Source organism: Neopsephotus bourkii, unplaced genomic scaffold (genome assembly GCF_033783945.1).
Source record: "Neopsephotus bourkii isolate Nb327-2 ecotype Australia unplaced genomic scaffold, CSIRO-AGI_Nbou_v1 NB_207, whole genome shotgun sequence".
In the NCBI taxonomy this organism is placed as follows: domain Eukaryota; kingdom Metazoa; phylum Chordata; class Aves; order Psittaciformes; family Psittacidae; genus Neopsephotus; species Neopsephotus bourkii.
In genome coordinates this window covers 1,149,100-1,173,253 of record NW_026900719.1, presented here as the reverse complement: position 1 = coordinate 1,173,253, position 24,154 = coordinate 1,149,100, and the positions used below count along the sequence as shown (strand labels likewise).

At 38.9% G+C, this 24,154-nt stretch overlaps 1 protein-coding gene across 20 annotated transcripts in view; it reads right to left on the bottom strand.

The window, feature by feature from the left end:
- The window catches only part of LOC133207434 (poly(rC)-binding protein 3-like), a 496,208-nt gene that overhangs the window by 313,283 nt on the left and 158,771 nt on the right, over positions 1-24,154 (bottom strand). Inside the window, exon 1 of one of the 20 annotated variants that reach the window (XM_061344329.1) lies at positions 16,652-16,836. The exons of the other annotated variants lie outside the window; for them this stretch is intronic. The gene's annotated coding sequence lies outside the window, so the exon portion shown is untranslated. Of the gene's footprint in view, positions 1-16,651; positions 16,837-24,154 lie in introns of those variants that run through there. 20 annotated transcript variants of the gene reach the window in all.

Genomic DNA, 24,154 nt, shown 5'->3' with positions numbered 1-24,154 from the left:
CCTCTATGGATGGCAGTGCCAGTGGGCAGCATTGCCTCATACCCCACCCCCTGAGGGAGCACTATCCCATGCCATTAACAGATTAGCAAGAACAAGGATGTGCACTTATTCTTAGCCTTAATGGTGGGAGAATATCACAAACATAACTGAAACTAGTCTATGATTCTATGAAACTGAGAGCATTTTCCCATTCCCAAACTGCAACTGCACCCACACTGCTGTTTTCAGACCCAAGTCCCATATTCTCAAGGGGAAAGTGGGAAGAAGGTTATCCTGGTTTCAGGAGGGGAGCTTCTTCCTCAGCATCTGTTATATACTCATTGATGCTTTCTCAATGAATATTCAGTGAAAGAAAATATGAAATGCAATAGTCTGATGAGGTAATAGACTCTTACATTATTACAAAACAGGATAGGGTTTCCACATGTTCAGGCAAACTACTGCATGGGAAATGGTGATCCAGCATAATGTAGCACAAGTTATGATACGCTTCGAAATTCTAAATACAAGCATGTTCAGATTTTTTTTTAATGGCTTGGCTTTAGGGGATTCTGTGTCCCCTAAAATCATGCTGTTTTGCTGTTTGCTATACTTCATACAATGGCCTAATTAATTCTATTTTGAAACATGAATTGATCACATTTAGATTAACACGCAAAGTCAAACAAGTTTTTATGTATATCGTAAATGTTTATATATCAGAATGTTTCTTGAAGGAATATCCTCGTTACTCTCACCTCCTGCTTCAAGAAGGTAATTATTAAAATAAGAACTTTCAGCAAGATATAAAATTTGCAAACAAGATGTATGCAAAGTCAGAAACGCATGCTGGCCTAACAGTCACATGACTGTTATTCAGAAAACAAGAGCAGGTCTTCAACTACTGAATAGATTCTAGAGTTCTTTCATTTTTATTTTTTGAGCACAAATGACAGCATAATATAAGCCAATTTATGGGATCAATATTGAAACTGTTAAGAATAAGAGGTATCTTTTATCGTTATCCATAAGGCAATCTAGTGACCCTACATCCCATCAAACATTATGGTTTTGATCTTTGTTTGTTTTGATCTTGTATTCTGAGATTGGCCTAAGAGACCAAAAGCTAAGAAACCAAGGGCAGCAAATTCTGGCATAAGCAAAAACATTTTGTGTTTACTGATGGAAGCTGAAAATACAGCTCTATTAATGAATGAGTTTTCTAAGTAACTGCTACAGAAGTTCCTTATCAGGCGATCCAAAGACATCAGACAATGATTAAGCAAGCTCAAGTGATACAAAGACAGTCCCAAAGCCTCAGGTTAGAAAATTTTTCCCTTTCCCAGGAGCTTTAGAACATGACTTACAAAGGGCCTTCCATAGACGCTGCACAAGTGTACAGAGAAGGCTACAGCACTCAGCACCATGAAAACTGCAGCTTGCTCAAAACCATGAAGGACAGTACCAGACAGATGGCTACAATTTAGAGAGGTGCCCAGGCCTGGACAGTTTGCTGAAGGGTCCCTTTCTGTCTCCAAAACATTTCTACATCAGGAAAAGACAAAGATGTTAGCTTAAAGCATGATTACTTTTTATTTCATTTGGCTCTAAAACCTGTATTGTGCCTCTGAAAAGGGCAAGAGGGAAAGAAAATATCTATCAGGATACTTCAGTATGAATTTTCCTTGAAAGAAAGTCTGCAACATCAAGTGGGGAAGATCAATTCCCAGTAAAATGTTAATAATAAATAATAAAGATCTTTCTACCTTACATTTCAAGGGCAAAACCAATGTGAAGATTTTAAAAGATTCTCTAATACATTACAGATATGACATCTTTTTCAAGTGAAAGAGGACTTTAGATACAATCCAAGGATGTTTCTCTCAGCTTAGAAAACTAAATTCTTGATATCCAGAGGGCTCTTACTCACTTCTGTCCTAATCCAATTTATGAAGACATTAATAACAATTGTTAATACTTACGGCAACATAAAATTATTGTTAACTTCATTTAAAGCTAGTTCTGTCCTTTCCCCTGTCCTATTTATCCTCCACTTTCTGTTTGCATTGGTTAGTATAATAAAACAAAAGAAAATCAGGAAGCTTTTCAAGCCTAAGGACAACTCTATAAATTGTCTCTCAGAAAAACTTCCCAGTTGCACTAGCAAGTTATAAAGCCAGTAAAATATGTCCCAGAACAAAAGTTTCATAAATAATTTTCAGGCATCAAAGACACGTTTATGAAAGTTAAGTGAATTTTGATCCTTATGCCTTTTGAAAACGGTAGGTCAAAACCTCAGTTACAACAGCCTTAGTGACAAAAAACCACTATTCTTTTTGAAGCAATTTTAAACAGCTAAAAATGGGGATTAGAAGTTAAAAGTGTTTGATTTTAATTAGCATTTTCAAAAAAACTGTGTGAACTTCACACTTGTATGTTTTTGCTGGTGAATAAATCCCCCGTTAGTTACTAGTAAGGTCATAACCTGCCGTTGCTGCAGAGCAATGAGGGCACTACACCAACACTGAGTTTGGAATACCAATACAGTTCACTGCTTTCTGACAGTACCCTGAGGGATTTCAAGATTTTATTTATCCTCACAGTCGTACATGTTGGGTTACTGAGTTGTGGGGTTTTTGTTGTTGTCAAATCACACTCCATAAACCTCAAGACAGCCTCTCTCAGCCTAAACATGAAGATCTAACCATAAAGCACGGAGGTGGGAGATGTTGAAGAAAGGCAGTTCTTTTCTCAGTCGACATTTTCTGGCAGGTTTCCATTAAATCCTCAAAGACATGCATAGCTAAAGGTAAACCAAACAACATGGCTAATACTACAGGGAAAGGTCTGAGTTCACAAAGATCACTCAACAAACCACAGCTTACGTTCGGTGTCTTGCTAAATAAACTCTTGAGTAATAGATTATTCATTAAACAAAACCATGAAGATGTTAATTAGAACAGGAGTCATCAGGATGAGCACTGTGAAACACACATAGTACAATCTGAAGCATGTAAATCTGTTCGTTGTGGACATTCTGGTTTAAGCATTTAAAAATAACCATTGCAAATATGTATAGTTATAATTCAAGCCAGTAAACACTGGCCTTTGATTGCATAATTCACTGGTCTTGGGGAAGAAAACATTATTGCTTTCTAATGTTTTTCAGATGGCTTGAAAGCTGCTCATTTTTTGAGTTTGATTTAAATATTTTTGTACTTCAAAAACAATAGATACACAAAGGTTTCCCTGATCGCATGTGAATTCAAATCGTTGCTCTGAGAAGCTTAAGTTCTGACTAGTTTATCTTTCCTGACGACTTCTATTAAATCAGAGAAAACCCCACCATGCTTACTTAAAAAATTCTTCAAGACATGCCAAGCAAAATATACAATACTATTCCAAATTACTTAAGCCCCAAAACTTTTAAACCATTTGCTCACATCAACACTGAGTCAGGTAATTTCATTGATTATCCTATGTGATAGAACTGAACGCTAAAGTTAAATATAGCAACAAAGAGAAAAATAATGCATTCTGGTGAATGAGCTTGCCACTGCACTGCAGTCACAGTCATCACCAGTACCAGGCTTGAGTGGGCAATTGTTTTTTTCTCCAAGCAAAGTAGAACATTTCCAGAGAAATCACCCTGCTGCACATCATGTAGTGGTTAGCCTGTTTTATGCTTGCACTTGTCTTTGTCAGCCTCACTCTCTAGCCCTGACTATGTAAAGGCAGGAAGGGAGCTGTCATGGTTTAACCCTGGACAGCAACTAAGCAGCACACACCCTCTCACTCACTTTTCCCCCAGTGGGATGGGGGAGAGAACTGGAAAAATAAAATTGCGAAACCTTATGGACTCAGAGGAAGACAGTTTAACAGCTAAAGCAAAAGCCGCATATGCAAGCAAAGCAAAAGAAGGAATTCATCAAGCACTTCCCATGGGCAAGAAGTTGTTCAGCCATCCCCAGGAAAGCAGAGCTCCATCTCACATTACCGTTACTTGGGAAGATAAAAGCCATCACTCCAAATGCCCACCGCATTTCCCCCACTTCTTCTTCCTCTGGCTTTTTATTTCTGGGACAGCATATGGTATGGAATATCCTTTTGGTCACATGGGGTCAGCTCTCCTGACCCTGTCCCCCTTCCAGCTTCTTGTGCACCCTCAGTCTACCTGCTGGTGGGGTGGTGCAAAGAGGCAGAAAAGGTGTTGGCTCTGTGCAAGCACTGTTCACCCGTAAGTGAAACATCCCTGCGTTATCAACTCTGTTTCCAGCACAAATCCAAACTGTAGCCCCATACTGGCTGCTGTAAAGAAAATTTACTCTATCCAAGATAAAACCAGCACAGGAGCAAAACATAGGGGTACCTTGCTAAAGTATAGTCTGGGAAAGGCTATCCCACCCACACAGCAGAGTCTGTAATGAAATAGAGAAGCCAAAAGAAAGACTCAAGCTGCAATTCACTGGGGACAGGGCAGTAGCACTGTGAAAAAAGTACACAAGCATTTTAATTTGTGTCTTGAGAAAAATAAAAAAAATAAAAAAAAAAGAAAAAAACAAACCCCAAAACACCCCTGAGGATACCACCATTGGCCATCTGATTTTATTTTTTTTTTTCCTAAAATATCCTGAAGTAGCATGCTGTTTGGGGAGTAGGAGGGAGGGGGGAATTTACTGAGAACCCAACTGTCTGAGAAAAATAACATCAAAACACAGTCTGAACTAGCCTTAGTTAATTCCCTCAAGCAGATAATAAATTCTTTGATGAACTTCCAAAATATCCAAGGATATGCAAAATTGTAAACAGTCCAGTTTTTCTGAAGGAAAAAGATGCTTTTATATACTTTATATGTAACTGAAGAGTGGCATCCTATGTTTTTGCTCTCATTGTGAAAATAGAAATGCTTCAGGCAAACAAAAATAGGGAGAATCTATTTTGTTGTTTCAAGTTTCATTACTACATCTGCACTGTAGAAGCCAAAGAGTTTCAAATTTCTTTGAATACATGCATGGCAGTAAGTACGTTTCCCACAAAAGCCACATCTTTTGTCACAGGTTTTCTATTCCTAATCTAACAACAGAAAAATCAAAACAGGAGATATTTCCAATTTACCCTAGCTCAAAGAAATTCACCTGCGAAGAGGAAACTGGGGTGTTTGAGCAAACAAACCCAAACCAGTCCCTGCAGTGGATAGACAGTGGGTTTAAATTGTTCCTAGATGCACTGTGAAATACTATTGTTCTGATGTAGAAAACAGGAAATGATAAGAATTAAATTTTTTTAGCTGCATACTTCCTGAATTACCATATTAGTAGCTAATGATATGGTAACACTGTATCATTTTGCAGTCAGTTAAGCAGCAACAACTAGAATATAAAGCATGAATCATCACAAGGTGTAGATTAACATACTTGTAAATGGCAAAGTTCAACACAACATAATGTTTCAGTCCTGAGAATACCACTCAGTTCCATGTGCAACAATGAAGAACCACCATTAATAAACCTCTGAACAAAGATGGTGAATATACCTCTGAGACTCATTCAGAAATGTTTGCACCCTCAAATGATGGTAACTTTTGTTATTAGCTCACCTATAATTTGCAGCAAACGGCTCACAAACATATGCAGAAGCACATACACCTTCACAAATGTCTACGTGCTAAGATGAAAGTGTGACTGAAACCCTCTATGGACACACCTGTGCTAACTCAGGTACCAGTAACCACACAGCCACCATGGCTGAGCTCAGCATGAGCTGCAGATCCCTGCCAGCAAACCCCAGCTACCTTACAGGGGGTAAGGCTGCTGTCACCAGACTACAGCCCCAGTCTGCCCTCGCTGGTGTTCCTGGAGCTGGACTGTGCTTTGCACATGCATCTTTTCAACAAGACCTTTTTTACCTTCAGCTGGGCAGTAAGGAAAGTATGTGCTGAGCAGACAAATGCCTGTAGCAGGCATATGTAGTTTCTTAGTCCTCATGCAGGCCAAGAATCCCATTCCTGTTTCCCAGGAAAACTTCAATGCAAGACAATCAGGGACATAAAAAGTTGTTCACTCTGATCCAGGTCTGTGGTTTGACCATGTGCCAGTGAAACTCAAGATTTGGTTTTGGACCTTCTTGAAAACGAAAAGACCAGTATCTGCCTTACAGTGTTGATGAAGCTGATAAATCCAGGGAAAGGATAAAACTTTTAGCTCCATATAAAGCAACAATTCAGGACTAACAAAGGATAAGTGCTAGCCCCTTCTGAAATGACCTCAGTAGACTGCTGCAAAGATCCCAAATCAGCATGCGTTAAGACCATTTTATTTATACAGCCCGTCATCCTGACATACCAGCTTTAACACCAAAACAGCAGCACTTTTCAGCATCCATATTCGACTTTAATTTAGAACTGTGCATTGTTTTCTCACAGGCCTGCTTCTTCTAAACCTTGCCCCAGTACACACATTTATGCAAAGGGCAGTGTGGGTAACATGATACCTCAGCAGAGAAGTAAGCAGGTATACACATTGTAATGAGATTGTAAATCAGATTCCTGAAACATGGTGTTTGAATTGCGTATCCAGAGGACAGATATTACCCTTTGATTGCTGAGAGTCAGCATTAGCATAGCCACACTGACTAAAAAGTTGGAAGCATGAATGCATATGTTTGTGTTGGAAAGAGAGACCACAAACATAAGGGAATAGATATAAGTACCAAGGCTTAGATAAGAAGGTATCACAGTAGGATTGGGAATGCTAGTGTGATTTAACGATGTGATACATAGCTGATAATGTGGCTTATTTTTCATTTACCCATTTGGTAACGGGTTTGGGAAATCCCTTCCAGAGCACACAGAAAATTTAAACAATGCAGATTTCTTCAAAATCCTTTGGTTCCAGCACACAGCAGCTGGACTTGAGATGGGAATTTATTCTCTTTCCCAAGCCCTTTAGAAAGAATTGCTTTTCTTACTGACATCTTTCTAGTTGCAAATGACAGGCAGAATATCAGAACTGAGGGTATTGGGTTCTTGGCAAACTGCACAGATTTGTTCCTTTTACATTTCCGAGGCACTCTCCAAACTTACATGTAAGTACACGTTTTGGTGATTAGAATGACAGCATGATCCCTTCACCTCAAATGAGTAAAACAACAAAAGCAAAGGTCCTCGGAAATGGCTGGCCACCTCTCGCTGTAATAAACGATTATTTGACATGTTATCATTCTTTCATTAGCCAGCTACTTCCCCAAAGATGTCATGTTATATGTGGTTTCAGAGATTCAATCCTGTATTTCTTTCCTCATTTTTACATGATAAACTTCAAAATAATAAAAAAATATTTTTAAGACTGAACTTTGATGAAGAAATCACAATCTTGCATTCAAGTTACATACTTATTATCCTTCTTCATTTAGGAATGTCATAATAGATGATAGATAATAAAAGAGAAAATAATTATTCCCAAATATTTACTGTAAAGCAAGAAAATCAGAGATCTAAGCAAAATACTTATCAATTTATTTTAAATGTGGATGCTCCAATTTTTGGATTTCTGAAAGCATTAAAAGATTAGGATTATTTTGTATCGTGGATGATATACTTGGCATTATATATAGGTAATTATTAATTGGCTTCATAGTCCTCTAGGGTGTATTGCACATCTGCATGGTATACCTGACTGCTAGGCCTAAAATCTTTTTAAGCCGGCAAATGAGTTAAGCAGTCCACGTAAATCTGACAACTCTCAGATGGATACATTTCTCAGAGGTTTTTTTCACAAAGAAAGTTTTTTCCCACTAAGAGCTGAGAGAAATGCATACCGCATTAAATTTTTGCCAAACAAAAAGCAGTCCCCCTCAGATTTACCATACAGACAGCCACTGAGTCAGGCAGAAAATGATATTTCCAAACAAAATGATCCAGAATCACAAGCAGGAAAAAAAGAAAAAAGAAAAGAGTTCTACATCCTACCTGTAGAATGTAGAAAAAATGTGTAACCTGGAATAGCAGCCCCTTGTTCAGTAGTGCTGCGGAAAGCTTGTACTAGGTATGAAGAAATAAAATGTATTCTCTATACTGTCCTTCTTGAAGCATATGCATGCAGGTCTGCTCAGAGCACATAAAATGGTTCTCACGGAACTTCCTATCACCATGTGTCCTGGGTTCAGCTGTAACAGTTATTTTTCTCCTTCCTAGTAAGCTGGTGCAGTGCTGTGTTTTGGCTTTAGTCTGAGATCAGTGCTGATAACACACAGATGTTTTTAGTTGCTCTCTAGCACTTACACTCATCAAGTCCTTTCCAGTCTCTTCTGCTGTGCTGCTGAGAAAGGGCACAAGAAGCCAGGAGGTAACAGAAGCAGGACACCTGATCCAAACAAGCCAAAGGGGCCAAAGTAGTGGCAAAACCAGAACAAGCAAAAGAGAACAGACCTCTCCCCCTGTCTTTGATTGCTGTGCCCAGTGATGCTTCCCTTTAGAGAGAGAAATGTGACTGCCCTGATCAAACTGTAATTGCAAATGGGAGTGCAGACTAGAATTTTCCTGATGAAACTGCATCCGTGTCAGTCAGCCCTCCCTGCTCCACTGAGCCCCAAGCTAGCAACCATGGCACCTGCCATCCTCCAGGCCCCACAGCCAACCTTTGTTTCAGGGGCAGCACTGCCTCCAGCACAAAGGGGAGACACTTCAACTGGCAGCCTACACCTTCCACACTGCACCATATATGTGCCAGACTGGTGCCTTATGCAGCCTTGTCCCCCACCATCCCCATGCCAGCCTCTGCTCCTATGTTGAGTGGACACTGCCACAAGCAGCCACACTCACGCCCCACTCCAAGCAGGCAGGATGGCTCCTGAAAAGGGTGGTGCTAGAAAGATCCTACCAACTTTTGTGTTATTTATTTTAACCAAACCCTGGGAGGCTCTGGCTGTTACCCTGAGATGGAGTGGAAGCATTTTTACACTGTGGGCTGGGAAAGGCAGGTGAGCTCAGGTCTGTTGCATACACCCTGCGAGATTTTCACCCCCCATCCCACTTCAGCCCTGATGTCACTTCATAATTAACAATATATTTTCACCTTATGCCTGGATAGCAAGTAAATATCAGAAATAATTGCAATACTAACTGCAGTTGGTGCTAACTGAATAACCTGCTGCAATGGTATTTTTCCTGTGCCAGGCAGGACATGCCAGCTATTGTTTTTTAATGTCACGGAATACAAATTGTGTGCTTCTGTGCTATTTGCTTCATTGTCAATCTGATCAATTTGAAGAGAATGGGATTTATTATTTTTATAACCAACCCTGATTTCTGTCCACCATCTGCAGGGCAACACAAAAATGCATTGGAAGGCAAGGAGGACAGAGTCAGTCAGTGACAAAATAAACCCAATGATACACAAATGCAACTGGATGTGAATTTTTGCACCTGTAAGCATCATCTGAGATAAGTTAAATATGCCAGAAGGTGATTGACAATTTTCATCAGTCCTAAAGGCTGAATAATTTAAATGCAGGGCATCTTCTCATCTAGTACAAAGTGCTGATCACAGAATCTTAAACAAACACTACCGAAGAAATTTGAAAAGGAGGAGACCATTTAACCCAAGGTGAGCCTGCACAATCCATGACTGCAGTACCATCTGATTACTGGGAAAGCAGTAGGAAAATCTACCCCAACTGCAAATGAAAAAAGGATAGGTCATGTTAAACTTGTCTTAAAAAAAGCCAACAACAAAAATCCCAAGACCTGTAACTGTGCTATTGTTAAGTGATGACCTGTGTTTGCCGTGACTCTCATTACAGCAAAGTGCTGTGTTAGTGGAAGCCTACAGCCTCACATGTCCCAGTAGTCACCATTTTGCTGAAGAATCAAGTAAGAGCCTGATGAACCCTACTGTCATTTATAGAAAAGTTCAGAAGAGCTTCAGAGCTACCTTGAGTGAGCTGTTTTTCCACCTGCATTGGCCAGTCCTTTTCAAATACCCTTGCATAAACCAATAATTCCATCTTCTCTTCCCAGCAATATTCACAGAACTTGAGTTTTCATGATTTCATCTTCAAATTCATCCTAGGAGTGTCTTATATGGGCATTCTTTAACATCAGCATCACTGTTATCAGCCAGTGACATTAACTCCAGAGGTGGGATGTTCTGGGACATAACCATCTCACTCTGCTTTGGTTTTTCACAGAACTGGGACAAATCTCTGAGATTTCAGAACACTGAGTTTTTATGCTTTCTTCTCTGTCTTTTCTTATATATTCAAGACTCTTACAACTCTGACACTGTTTTCTTACACTCAAAGCATCTCAGCCTTCAGGCCTCCGGTGCACACAGCACTGGCAGTGATAAAGCCAGATTTCACTGATCTTGTGCTGCGATTTAACACAAAATGCAGATTGAGGTGCCACTTTTTTTTCATAAATACTTTAGTATTGTAATGAATAACCCACCTACTTACTAGACTAGGATTATACATTCAGCTTTAAACTTTATAACAGCCTGCTTAAATAAGGCCTATATTTTTGCAGCACCAACCTGATAGATTTAGACAAAACCACATCTAATAAAAGCAGCTACTTCTTCTGTTAATGGCAAAGGCTAGAAATATGCTGTTCTGGGCAAGCTTTCCAAATAACCCTAATTGCTTTTTTGCCACATGTCATTCTCAGAAGTAACACTGACAGTCCCATTCCTGCCCCTTTCTTCCCTCATCCCCATCGAAATGACATTCTTTATAATCTAGCTATAATTAGCTAGAAATAGCTAATTTCCACAGCTATGCTTTTGACAAATGTTCAAGAGAGGATGTTTGCAATCATTCAGTTTCTCCTAGGTTAGTATTCAATTTGCAGCCAAAGCGCTTTCTATTCTTGTTAAGAAAGAAGTACCCGACTGCTGGTCAGACTACTTTCAGGAAAGGGAATTATTTTCAGCCTATGTAACTTCCTGTAAAGAAAGATACGAAATTCTAATTATTAATTTTCTCTCCATTCTACTAATGCACATTTTAAGAGCATTCATTTTTTCTTAGGAGTGAGATAAATAAGCCACTGCTCAGATAAAACCATACTGATTTAGGAGACTCCATCAATGTCGTCCTCGAAATGTGGCTTATGGACAAAATATTCTATTCTTCCATCCTGATTTTCATAAAAAACACATCAAAAGCCTGATAAATTCTTATGAGGATCAGAAGTTGCCTCAATATGAAAAGTGACTTACATGACCATCTCTAATACTTGAAACGTCGCCAACAACATTAAAGCACACATTTAATGAATATAATTACTGCTTAAATAACTATAATAACGAAAGTATGAAACATTTATCTGATTATGAGATTTCACAGAAGCCAATAAAGCTTGTCTTTTTCCTTTCACAATGTGTCACTACATTTTTCTTCAGTTTCAATCCAGATGCAATCTGGCATGACAAAAACTGCTGGCTTCCCAGACACAGGCTGATAAGCCAAATTCCATGCTGATTCAAACCGTGCTTCAGTGGGAGCGTGTGGGTTTCAAAGAGAGCACACAACAGTTGTCGTTGTTGAGAAACTTCTGAAGAGAGATGAATCACCACAGCCAAAATTAAATGCCAAATTACTGGGATTTCTTTTATGGAACAAGGATCACTCTCATTTCTGTCTCTGCATTCATATACTGCACATGCTTTTCTGTTTGTTTTCTTTCTGATGTTACATGAATTCATAGTGGTCAGTTCCTGCTTTTGTTGCCACTATATCAAACAATTTCACTGCCATGCACAGAGCATATTCCACTGGGAAATACAATAACACCACTTCCCCCTCACCCCCAGCAGTTACACAGACGATTTTCCTTCTGTATAATCCTAAATGGAACCAACACTTTCTTATGCTGCCTTACTTCCATTCCTGATAATGAAAGGTATGGGGGTTTACTTTAATTCAGGTTTTGTTATTGTTTTGGTTTTGGTGTTTGGTGTTTGGTTGTTGTTTTTTTTCTTTTTTTTCTTTTTTTTAATGAACGTTTCCATTTTTGTTGCCATAGACTGGATTGAATTTCTTTGCTGTATTGGGGATGCAACACAACAATAAAACAGACTAAGAGTCACACTCTGCTTCTTTCTATTTCAACAGTGGAACTGAGATGCGTTGCCACTGACACCAACAGAATTACCCAGATTCGGATATACAAGAATAAAAGACAGAATAATCTGAATATAAATTTGGACCCCAAAAAAATCAGACTTACCTTCACATAAAAGCTTATGATAATATTGCAATTGGCAAAGCACAGTTAGCTAAATATGTATAGGTACAGATAAATATGTATATAGGCTATGCTTGCAGCTGCAAAAATGTGAACAGAGTAGAGATGAAACCTGTTTAACTCTCTCAGGAAAGAATGCAAGTGGAGAAATCAAATTGAAATCTGGAACACTTTCACAAGAATAGTCTTTTGGATCATAAAATACTCTTTTATAGATATGCATGCATGGAGGCAGACTTACTGAAAACTAGTTAATATTGCTTCTGTCAGCACCTGATGCAACAGCAACATGTGCCTATTTGTCAAGGAAGTTGATTTTACCCAGTAAGTTAATGTCCTCAATTATAGTTTATCATAAAGCACTGTTGTTAATATTCACTCTGAGCAGAAGAATAGCTCTGATTATGTCTTCATCCATTTGATTTTTCTCTACACACATAATCCACATTGGCTTAGTGTGTTTGCCGCTGATTAACAGAGAACAAGCCTTGGGTATAGCAGTCTATATTAAGCGTACATTTTATAGCAACAACTAAACAAATTTGAGGCAATTACAGAAAAAAAGTCAAAGCTATGGTATTTCCAGCATCTATAATAGAAGATTCCAACAATGCAAGCTGAATCTTCCTTCAAATTCTTAGGTCTGGAGACAGGTCACTGCTCAATCCTTAAAGTACCAGGGAAAAAGACAAGGGTAAGGTATAGAGTATTTATCTTGGGGGAGGGGGAAAGGATGAAAAAAGAAAGATGATAATCCTCAGAAGCCCTAGAATAGTAATTCAGCATCTGCTCAGATGAAGCAGATAGCACAGCAGCTGTGCAGTTAGTGAGCAGACAAACCCCAGGGATAACCCCTCATTTTCTCTTACCCTTCCCTTGTTTGCCTTGAGCAGGAACATATTCTAGTGACTTGGAGCAGAAGGATTTACTAACTAGTCCTTCGCCAGTGCTCTGGGGGCGCCTGTGGCAGGGGTATCACTCTTATTAACCTCCTCAGTCAGGTACTCAATAGTAGAAGACATAAAATACACCTGGGGGTTCTTTATACCAGCCTGAGAAGACAACTCGTAAAAGCTTGACCTTCCCCCTTCCTTCCTGTCTTGTCTGACTTAAGTATACATGCATATGGTGGAAATGGAAAAGAGGAAGGAAACTTGTCCAAAAGGATGTAGATGGGAGAAATCTAAAGAAAATTGCAGTTAGTCAGATCACATTTTGAGCCTTTAAGACTATGTCTAAGAACAACCATACAATTTAAAAAGAACTGCAGTGCCCCTCCCAAAAGTCAGTTCCTCTAAATTTAGTTGAACACAGTCCAGCTGGACATTACACCCCTATCTGTACACCCATTACTGTGTAGGCTATTTCATTTAATCATGCTGAGGCTTTTATGGAGCACCCTTTGTGCCTAAATTTTCAAAGTAATTTGAAAAGCATTATTTTTAACTCACGCACAGCAAAGGAAGGAAAAAAAAATAATTAAGCAACCTGTACAAGGCACCTTCTAAAATTGCACTTGTTCCCAGAGCAAACCAGTCAAGACTGGGCACAATCATATGCAACAGTAAAAAGTCAGACACAGATACCCAAGCTAGCCTTGAATGTGCCAGAAGCAACACTGCCAGCAGTAGAAAGTTATCAGCACAATGCTCAAGGCTATGCTGAGAAACAGCGAGTAGCAGTCCCCAGAACACCACTCTTAACATAACCATGCTGTGAAAATATACAAGCAACGCTAGCAGTGGGCATGGTGCCCACAAAACCCAATCCATTCTTAGACATAGCATTAATTTGCCTGTAGGTGGAGCCCAAGAATATGTATATAGATCCTGCATGTTGTGGGATGAATACCATCTGCCTCACACGCTCACCTTATCTCCCTCTCTAGAAGCTTCACAAGCCCTACATCAAAAGCTAAACCAGTTGTTTTTAAATGACTGTACAGAGTCAAAGCCACATAAATGTTTATTTAGAATAATGCAGAACTGACTGAAAAAGATGGACTGTTCTTGCTTTAACAGACATAGCACTCAATAACTTTAATTACCCATCCTGTTAATCTATTCAGAGAATCAGCCATATCTCTCAGGAACAATTTTCTTTCCTTGTTCCCACCTAGATTCATGCTCTTCCCTGCAAGCCACGGGAAACAGATCACAAGGATGTCTCCCCAAAAGACCCAACACCCCAAGCACTACCAAGTCTACATTTTCATTTACCCTGATTTTACACCACCAAAACTATGTTCTTTAGGGACCCTTATACCATGAGCAAAACCAGATAAGCACCTCTTTCTTCATTTGTTTGATTCCCTGACAGCCACATAGGAGGAGAGCTATTAGAATATTAGCTTCTTCTTCTGATGTGCTGTCTCACTGAGAAGTGAGATTTTAATAATACACTCTGCTGTTACTTGCTGTTATTTAATCTTTCAAATCTGAAAAGGTCATTCAAGTATTATTATTTTATTGTTTACATATACAGAAAATTGTGAGGCATTAGGAGGCATCCTATAGGAGGTCACAGATAGTCTGTTAAATATTTTTAATTATTAAAATAAGTGTCTTAGTAATAGGACAGTACATCTCAAATTATGCTTCAAGTTATACCTATATTGTCTCAAGAATGGAGCCAAATACTGCTCCAAGTTAGTCCTCTACAATGCTATCTGAACATAACTGGAAACAAAATGTAACGAATGTGCTAAAAGCGCAACTTCACAACATAGGTAAGCCAGGATTATATTTCCAAAGGCAGGATCAGCCAACTGTAACCTAAAAGAATGCTTCACATTGTCAGTGTTGAACTTCATTAGGCAAAAATTGCCAGGGTGCTCCCACCTGTGAAAACAGCATTTGTGAAATCCCTATTAGTCTAGTAACATCCTTTAAAATGAAAAGCCAATAGGCAACTCACCCAACCCTGATTCCATTTAAAAACAGAGTCAATTTATAGTAAAGCCAGTAATGGATATAAAGGATTCTGGATTCACACCAATACAAATAAGACCAGGTTATGTCTCTTGTTGAGAATCTAGAAAGGCAGATGTTTGCATTATATATTTTTATCACGAGTGACTGAAATGATTCAGTAAGCTAATATGCACTAAGGATTAGTGAACGCATGCATGATCACATTTGGATGGTGTATACTTTCAAGGGTATTATTCTAAGAAGTACTTGAGAAAATGAGGAACTAGACAAAAAAAAAGAACCAAAAACCTTGGAACTTAAGCAAGTAAAATAGGAACAGTGATGGACAGGAAAATCAGAACAGCAAGTGCAACAGAAACCAGTAGAGAGCAGCATCAAGACTAATCATTTCCTGTTTCTTACATTCTTATGACAAGTTTCTTCACAGAAGTTGCAGCATCATTTGAGGCAAAAAAGATGAAGGAAGCCCGGGGTGGGCATAGCCACAGAGCCAGATGCAGAAGGGAACAGTTTGCTAGTAATCCACACTGTCAAGTGCAAGGGAGGAAAATCAGAGGAATCAACATGGCAGAGTCCTCACTGAGCAGAGCGCTTGACTTCGATTTACTTCGTTGCAGTGAGTAGACTAGACAGTGCCACCAAAAAGGTAAACAAACACAGGAAAATATGACAGTAACTGGAAAACAAAAATACAAAAGCCTTGGAGGTTCCACAGAGAATCCCAAAACTAAAAATAAAACCTTCCAAACTGAAATTGCAGAACGACCTCAGATTGGCATCCCTCAAGTTGTGCTCCCACAAGTTAGCATCTGACCTCATTGCTGGGATTTTTACAATATTTTATGCATGTAGTTCAAATTAATTTCAAAGTTAAGGGCCCAAATAAACACCTACAGTGCTTCTGTGAAACAGGTAAGCAACAGATTGCAAAAGGTTTACCTTTCTTCTACACGTACCCCTTTCAGACCAGACACATTTCATGTAGAGCTCTCTAGTTTTCATATTAATTAGCTGATATCGAATCTCTTGATTTTATGGAAGTTGGCATAATAGCCAAAAATTCAGAATTATGCTTAGAAAATGCTCTCAAATGTACATCACCCCATAACATGGTTTGAGTATATTACAGAAGATGATAAACCACACCAGTTCAGCAAGATGCAACAGATGCAAGGCTCGTACATAAAAATATTAAGATTGTGGAAATGCTGCAATATTGTTGTTGCACCCTGTCACTTCAGTGGCAAGAACTCCAGGGGTTCTGGTAACCTTTAAAAACTAAAAGAATGAGCCTACTTTGTAATTTGTGTGTGCTACCACAAGATAACCAAGTGCAAGGTTAATGAGTGGGCATGGACCACAGTAATGAGCAATAAAAGACTCCTTTTATACCAAGGGAAGAAGAACAAACCAAGAACAGGGGAAGGCATTAGCAGGAAATGAGCCTGGCACAAAATGCTATCTGCTAGATAATGCTAATGGGAGGACTTACCCATGCACCCCTTCCTCAGGTTTGCTTTTCCCACTTCACAAGAGTAGCAGCAGGACTTCCATTAGCACAGGATGGGGTCCTCCTTAGCAGCTTTCTCAAAATTTGAAACACATACTCATCGCTCTGCATTTCTGTCATGCAAAATTAAGTTTTCATGAGTCAGAGCGAGAGACTCAAATCCCAGACCAATTGCCAGTAACTGAATTAACAAAGTATGAGTTAGCTCAAAATAAACAGCACCTCCCCCACCAGCTGCAAAATCCCTATTCAGCATTAACTCCATTGTAGTCTGTTTGCTACTTTGTTTATGTAATTCCTCTACCCCACCATCTTTATGCACTAAGACTGAGCTGTACAGTCTACTAAATATATGCTAACTCATCAAACTCAACATCTTTCACACCGAAATTTCCATTTCAACAATGCTTTCAGTGAAATTACCTTTTCAGGTGCAAGAAAAGCAAGCAAAGACAAGTATAACAGGCTAGGATACTGGAAAAATTTTAAGTGCCTTAGCTCTGCCTCAGTGTGTGATAAAGGATGTAAAACTATTTGAACTGGACAGAGAAAACCTGAGATGAGGTAATCCATTTCCTAATAAACAGCCCCTCACCACAGACTAAGCTACTTCTTCCTGAACTGAGACTCACATGATTTCTATTTGAAAAGGGAAATGCATTGACATTCAGATCAATGTCAATCATAGACACCAGATCAATGTAAAAACCTTAAAAAAGGTTTAATTTTCTTTATGGCACCTGAGAGTAAAGGAACTTGGAAGCCTTGAGGGATGAGGTGAAGTGTTAGCAGTGTCCCCCAGCCAACCAGAGCATGGCTTTGCATTGTAGGCAATAGCAAATACTCAAGAGACTGAATCTTTTCATTCTGTTGCTTTGCTTGTCCCATGATTTGCCAAAATGCGCAGATATGGGAGGGGACAGAGGAGAGGAAAAGAGAGGCATAAAATATTTGGATTTGGTCTGTTATCTTTTCATTAGGCCCAAGAAAAAAGATTCTTCATAGTATTCTTCAATAAATAGCTGCAACTGATCTAAAAATTAGGAGTTGGGGATGTTTATTGATGCCAATAGGTAAGTTTTCACATTGTTTAAATTGCTAATGGTAGCTGTAATTGTCCCTCAAAGGATCCTGACAATGGAACACAATAAATCAAGTTAAATATATCAAGTGAGCTGCAGCATCAGGTGGCATTGTTTTAACATTTACTGCAATAATAACCTGAATGACAGGAACAACTGGGCAGAAAAACAATATGGAATTGAATGGCCCTTGAATAGCAAAATAGCTCTTCATCAGCTACTGACACATCACAGCCATCACTTCTATGTCATCCACTGTCCAACTGCAACTGGTTGGACAAAGACAAAAATAAAGAAGGGAAAATTTGTATTGTGGGTTCTGTCCTTTGTCTGTCTCCCCCATTCCATCCCTCTGGTTCTGCGGCAGTCAGTTGCACTAGGAAACATCTCATTTTATTTTCTTCAGAGAACATAGTTATTTTTTATCTAAACTAATTGAAAATAGAAAAATCACTGTAACTTGTTTGGTATCCAGCTACTTCATGTATCAAAATCGTATTTTTTTCCACTGCTAGGGATTTGTATCAAGCATAGTATGAAAGGCGAGTTAGGTAAGGTAAAAAGAGATCATGATCTGCAAAGAATCTTCCCCTACCCTCCTCCTCCCCCTGAAAAAAAAAACAACAAAACAAATACAAAGTAAGTTTTGCATTCTTTTAAAGCTACTAAGATCTTTCATTGACATCTGGGGAAAGGATCAGAAGGAGCAAAACACAAGGGTAAGGAAATGGATTGGGATTTACAGCTTGGCTCTTTATATTTTTAATAATGAAAAAGAGCAAAATAAGTGTTTGGAAAAGATCCCATTCTTGAAATATTAAACCAAAAGATGACTAGCTTTATTAGCTGCTTCAGTTTACAGCATTTATCTGATGTAGAAGTGCTACAGGGACACTTTTCCAGCAGTCACTCCGACATGAGCCCTTTACAGAATTTACTTAGATCCTCTTTCATTCACTTGAAAGGAGAAAAGAACATTCACTAACTATGTAAAAAGACAGCACATGCAGTACTTTTAAAAGACAAAGCCACAAAAGATTTGAAAATGAAATATTTTTCTTACACTAGCATGTCTACTCACAAAGGCAAAAAAATACAGGAACTAAATTAGAACCAGGGACCTAATCCACAAGCATTGCTGGGAGACCTACTTAATGCTGCAAGTACACTCCCAGGCTTCAATGGGAATTGTGATTCTCAGCAGCACTGAACATTAAGCTATTTCCAATTAGCAATAATTTATGAAAGGGGAATTTGCAGGAGGTACCAAGTCCCTCAAATATACTCTAGGTGAATTCAAAGTGCATCAGGTACAGGAACAGCAGGTACTACTGTCATTCATAGTTTATCATAATGGGACTTTTCCAGCATCCAGCAGCACTGCTCTGTGGGCTGCTCTTGCAGGCAGCTGGAAGAGCTGATGAGCAAGTGGCCTCTAAGAAGTTTTTTGGGTATCACAGTTCCCCTGAGCTGAAAGCTCACTGCACTGCTGGCAAGGACAGCAGAGGGGCTTTTCATTCCTGTTTGATGTCAATTTGGCTTCTGAATTAAAGACAGAATTTGTGGTGTGTGGGGCATACGAATCCTCTTTGAACGAAGAGTTGAATAAAGAAAGGAAGTCACTTAAGTAATTCTGCTGGAACATAAGACACTTGTTCTGCATGAGTTAAGTCTTTTCAAGTCAACTGTAGAACACAGCTGGAAGTAAAATCTGTCATTCTGGGAGATATTCTGATTGCTAACAGTGCTGGGAAAAACACTGAAGTCTTTTGGGAAAATCAAGAGTAAAAATCTTGGATACAAAGGCCTGTATTGGATGTAGATTATATCTTGGAAAAGTGTAAAAGCATAGTAAGAAACAGAGTAAAGAATCTCGAGCTTTAATTTATAAAAATATTAATAAAGCCAATTTTGCCTTGAGATGGCTTCTTCCAGTACTGCCATCTCCAGCTGTAATTACACATGTGTATCCAACAGCAAAATTTTGCTGGAGTATTTGAGCCAAATCAAAGGATGGGCTAATTAGCCCTGTAAACTATAGACTTCATTCAGTATCACTTGCTCTATCAAAACTGCTGCTGAAACTCCAGGGAATTCTGCATCTGAAGAAATCTGACTAGAGGCGAGCTCTTTTGAATTATGGTAGCTGGCTCATAAGTATCCATCTCAATGATATGTTTCAGATCAGATTGTAAAGTTGGGTAGACCAAGCTGGCAGGAAGACAAGTAGTAGGTAAAAGAGAACTTTACAAACACTGAAACTCTTTTGGAAGAGATCAGCCCATTCTAAGTAGGACAAGACATTCTGACTTCAAGTCCTAGGAGAAGCTACCATCCTCCAACCCACCAGCCAGCTGTTGCCCTGCCTTCTCAGCAGTGAAATGGGCATTTTTCTAAGAAAATTAAACTGGTGGGGAATTAAAATAAAGAACCATCATTGTCTGTTTTGCTGTCAAAGTGACCTGAATGGGCGGTAAGTAGCAAGGTCAAAGCAAGGGAGAAAGCAAGACCACAGTTTGGCTGGAGAGTGAAACAGGGTTACTGGCTTAGGTGACAGCTGTTGGATTAGGTAAATAAGTTTTTGCAATCTGAGAAGCTATTTTAAACAGTGGGGTCAGTTTAGGAGTGTCACTATTGAAAAATCACCCAAAAAAGGTTAGGAAGCTGGTTTATCCTCTGTATGACAAACAAAGGCATGATGATCTTATCCCCTCAAAGCCTGTCTACAGAGAATGCCTTCTGCCAGTTTGGTTTTCCCTCAATAAGCATGCAGGGAAAAAAAAAATAAAAAAAATAAAATGTCCTTTTAAATTACGCCCTTTTAATTTGAACAATTTCCTTCTCTTTAAAGCTGTACATAGAGTAAGTTAGAGACATAGATTTCAGATTAAGCACACTTCAATACAACACACCGAAACAGGAAAAATAGAGGACACCTTTCTGCTCGTCTGTAAAAGACAGGCTTACTCCTATATCCATATGGAGTACACCTGTATATAACTGGAAGACAGCTATCAAGCCTGCTCATACAGTCTCACAAGGCATCTAAATATACCAAAAAGCTATGTTCCTCAAGCTGTGAGCTTTTCCATCCAATACGTAATTCAGATTTTTAAGAATTTGGACCCACTGAAATAGGTGAAGTACCGTACTTAAACAGCAATTTTAAAACTGAGATTTTTATTTACAGGAAAATGACCTGCAAAGTTTGGCCATGCATAAGAAAAACATAAAAAGGCAAGTGGAAAGTGAAGGAAGGTTTAGAATTGACAGCAATGTCCTTCAGTTGTTCAGACATATCCTAATGGAATAAAGCTTCATCAGGGAAGTTCAGATTAGAATTTAGGAAAAGGTTCTTCACTAAGAGGGTGGTTGGTCACTGGGACAGGCTCATCAGGGAATGTCTGAATAAGACTCTTAGTCATATGGTTTAGTTTTAGACAGTCCTGCATGAACCAGAGAGTTGGGTTTGATAGGTCCCTTCCAACTTGAGATAATCTGTGATTGTGTACTTGTTGAAGTTAATGGAAGTTCTTATGCAGAATTTTCATTATTGCCTCTAATGTACATACGATAGAAACACATGGAAATTAAGAAATCATTCTGGTATTCACAAAGTTGAACAGAACAGTGACATGCTAAAATTTGACAAACTGCCTATATAGTCTAAGGGATTAAATTTAGCATGAAGAAATAAAAAACCCAACCCGCCGTACTCATGTAAGAGACATTCAAGAGAAAATTTGTATCACATGAATAGGTATGAAAGGAATACAGAAGTTTTAACTGCAACCTTCAACTAATCTTAAATTCTGAATCAAGTGTAAAGGTTAAAAAGTCCTCTCACTAGACAAAAGAAATAGGTAGCCTAACTAAAGTAACAACTAGGAAAATACCTTTATTTTCATAGATTCTTTGCAAATACAACTTGCATTATATCAACTTAGTATATGGGTGACCATATTTTAATATTTTAATGAAATGTGTACATATGTACACATACACTTCTAAAAAACCTGTGAGAGAGTAGTTACATCAGTGTGTAATGAACTGGCAGAAATAGGTATGAGTACTTATGGTAGAAGTATCTCAGAATGGAAGAAAGGGGTTACTGGTAATGCAATTACCAGTTTTACTTTGCCTGATTACACTTACACAATGAATCAGCAATCAACTGACAAAAGGCAAGTGATAAAAGTCCCTAGCACTAAGGCTAGAAAATAAAGAGGGCAAGGGGAAAATAAAGTATATGTGGCAGATCTGTGAAAAATAAAGCTTCCTAGGACCGGCTTAATGGCAGTTAAAAGAAGGAAGTTTATGGAGATGAGCAAGGATTATGGAACACAGTGGAACAGAAGGGGCTTTAACCACATAAGAAATGTGACTAGAAATGCCACCTTCAGTTTTATCTTATTCTAAGAGGCAAAGTCCCCACCCTGTTGCCAACTGATGCATAAACTTAATTCCCTTTGAAGTTAATTATAGCTGTGTGCACTACCATAGCTACTGTTCTGCTGTTGATTCTTATATCCATTTCTAAGAGCCATTGTTCTTTAGATTGCTGTGATAAAAAAGGTTCAGGTTAAAAAAGAATAAGGCTTGAAGCACTGACACAAGTGTTTAACTTCTATTTGTTCATAAATGCAGTCCAGGCATTCTCCCTTCTTTTCTCTTAGAGCAGACCATTGACTCAGTCTAACAGGTCTCCTGCTTGCATCCCAAGTTAGTCTATTTCCATATCCTGGGAAGAAACTTTTCATATTTGGAGTGTGGAATATAACCCATTACATGTCAAACTAAGCACACCTAAAAAGTATCTATTTGGAGGAATGCCATGCTCCTAAAGTGAAGATTGATTTATACCCCTTCATATAAGAATGGTGTGCATTTCAAACAGGGTAGAAGCTTCATACCTAGAGTGCTTACGGAAATGATCTGTTTGTTTTGCAGGGGAAGATAGCAGGCATTTGCCAGAACCCTGCATAAGCAAATGCATCTGTTGCTTATTTTTGGGTAAGGGGATATACACAGACTGACTCCACATCCAGAATTCCTACTTCGTTTGACAAAGGGATCAACTTGACAAAGAGCTGATACTGTACACAGAGGAATGCAAATAATCATGATGAGCTGTGCTACTGAAGTATACATTTATTAAGTAAAGTTTCTAAAAATACAGGATTTTTTAACAGACATTAACCAACCAGGTAATTTATCCACACCAATGAAAATCTGCTGATCAAAACCAGCATCTTAGTGAGAGACTGATCATTAGACCCATCATTAGAAGAAACAAACTTTTGAGGAAGAGGACTGTTTTAAAACCTCAAAATAAAAGTTTTAGACAGCATTCATGTTTCTGTTAGGACAGCATGAAGAGGTGCCAAGTGGGAATCTCTGCCTTATTTAGCAAGGTGCTGTACCAAATGCATATGATAAAAAAAACCCCATCTGTCTTGGCAAAAGACTTTTATGTTACTCTCTGAAAGAAGAAAACAAGTTAATCAGAACTCCTGAGGATACAAATGGTAGTATTATGAGATAGATTTCCTCTTTCTCCAAACAGAGAACAAAAATACACAAATCTGAATAGGGAACATTTTGGAAGTGGGTTTAAAAACAAACTAACAAAAAAAAAAAAATCCAAACCAAGAAGCAGCATCATAACACTGCTGCTTCCATGGAAAAAAGCTTTACTCCTCCTTACATGTCCCTGCTGGTCATTTTCTCTGTACCAAAGAGGGTCACCAAATGCATAATGTTAATGAATCCCCCTTAGTGTTGAAGACAACTAACTGCTCTAGCTTTATGCACAAACTTCAGTTCCTTCTGTAACTGGTAAAGCTCTGCATCTCCTCAGGCCTGTTCTCCACTCCCATTCACTGCAGGAATAATGCGAAGCAGCTTTTTCCTGCCAAATTTGCAAGAAAGGCATAGCCAAAGTAAACCCCTAAAGCTTTCCTGAAGGTTTCTGTGAGCTCTTATGCAGTCACAAAATCTACACGCTACCCTAGAGTGCAGGGAATAAGGTGTAGGCAGCAACACAGACTAGCCACAGTGGGACAACAACCCAGTGTACTGCTCAATGGTGGCAACTGCTTCCATTTAACAACACAAAATAGGTTAACTGTATGAGTAACATATTAAGCCCTGAGCAGTGCTGACCAATGCCTTGTAGTACTCCTAACCAATCTAGCAGGAGAGGTCACTGACTTACAGTCTGTGCCCCTCCTCTGTGAAAGACTACCTTACAGCAGAGATACCCCAGCGGGACAGCTACCAGTGATGGTATTATGCTTATTTAGACTGAAAACAGCAGGAGTTCTCTCTGTATCACTGAGTGATACATTGCTTTACACCTATGAGCTAGATGCAAGTCCCACTGAACTCTCTCACAAAGCTG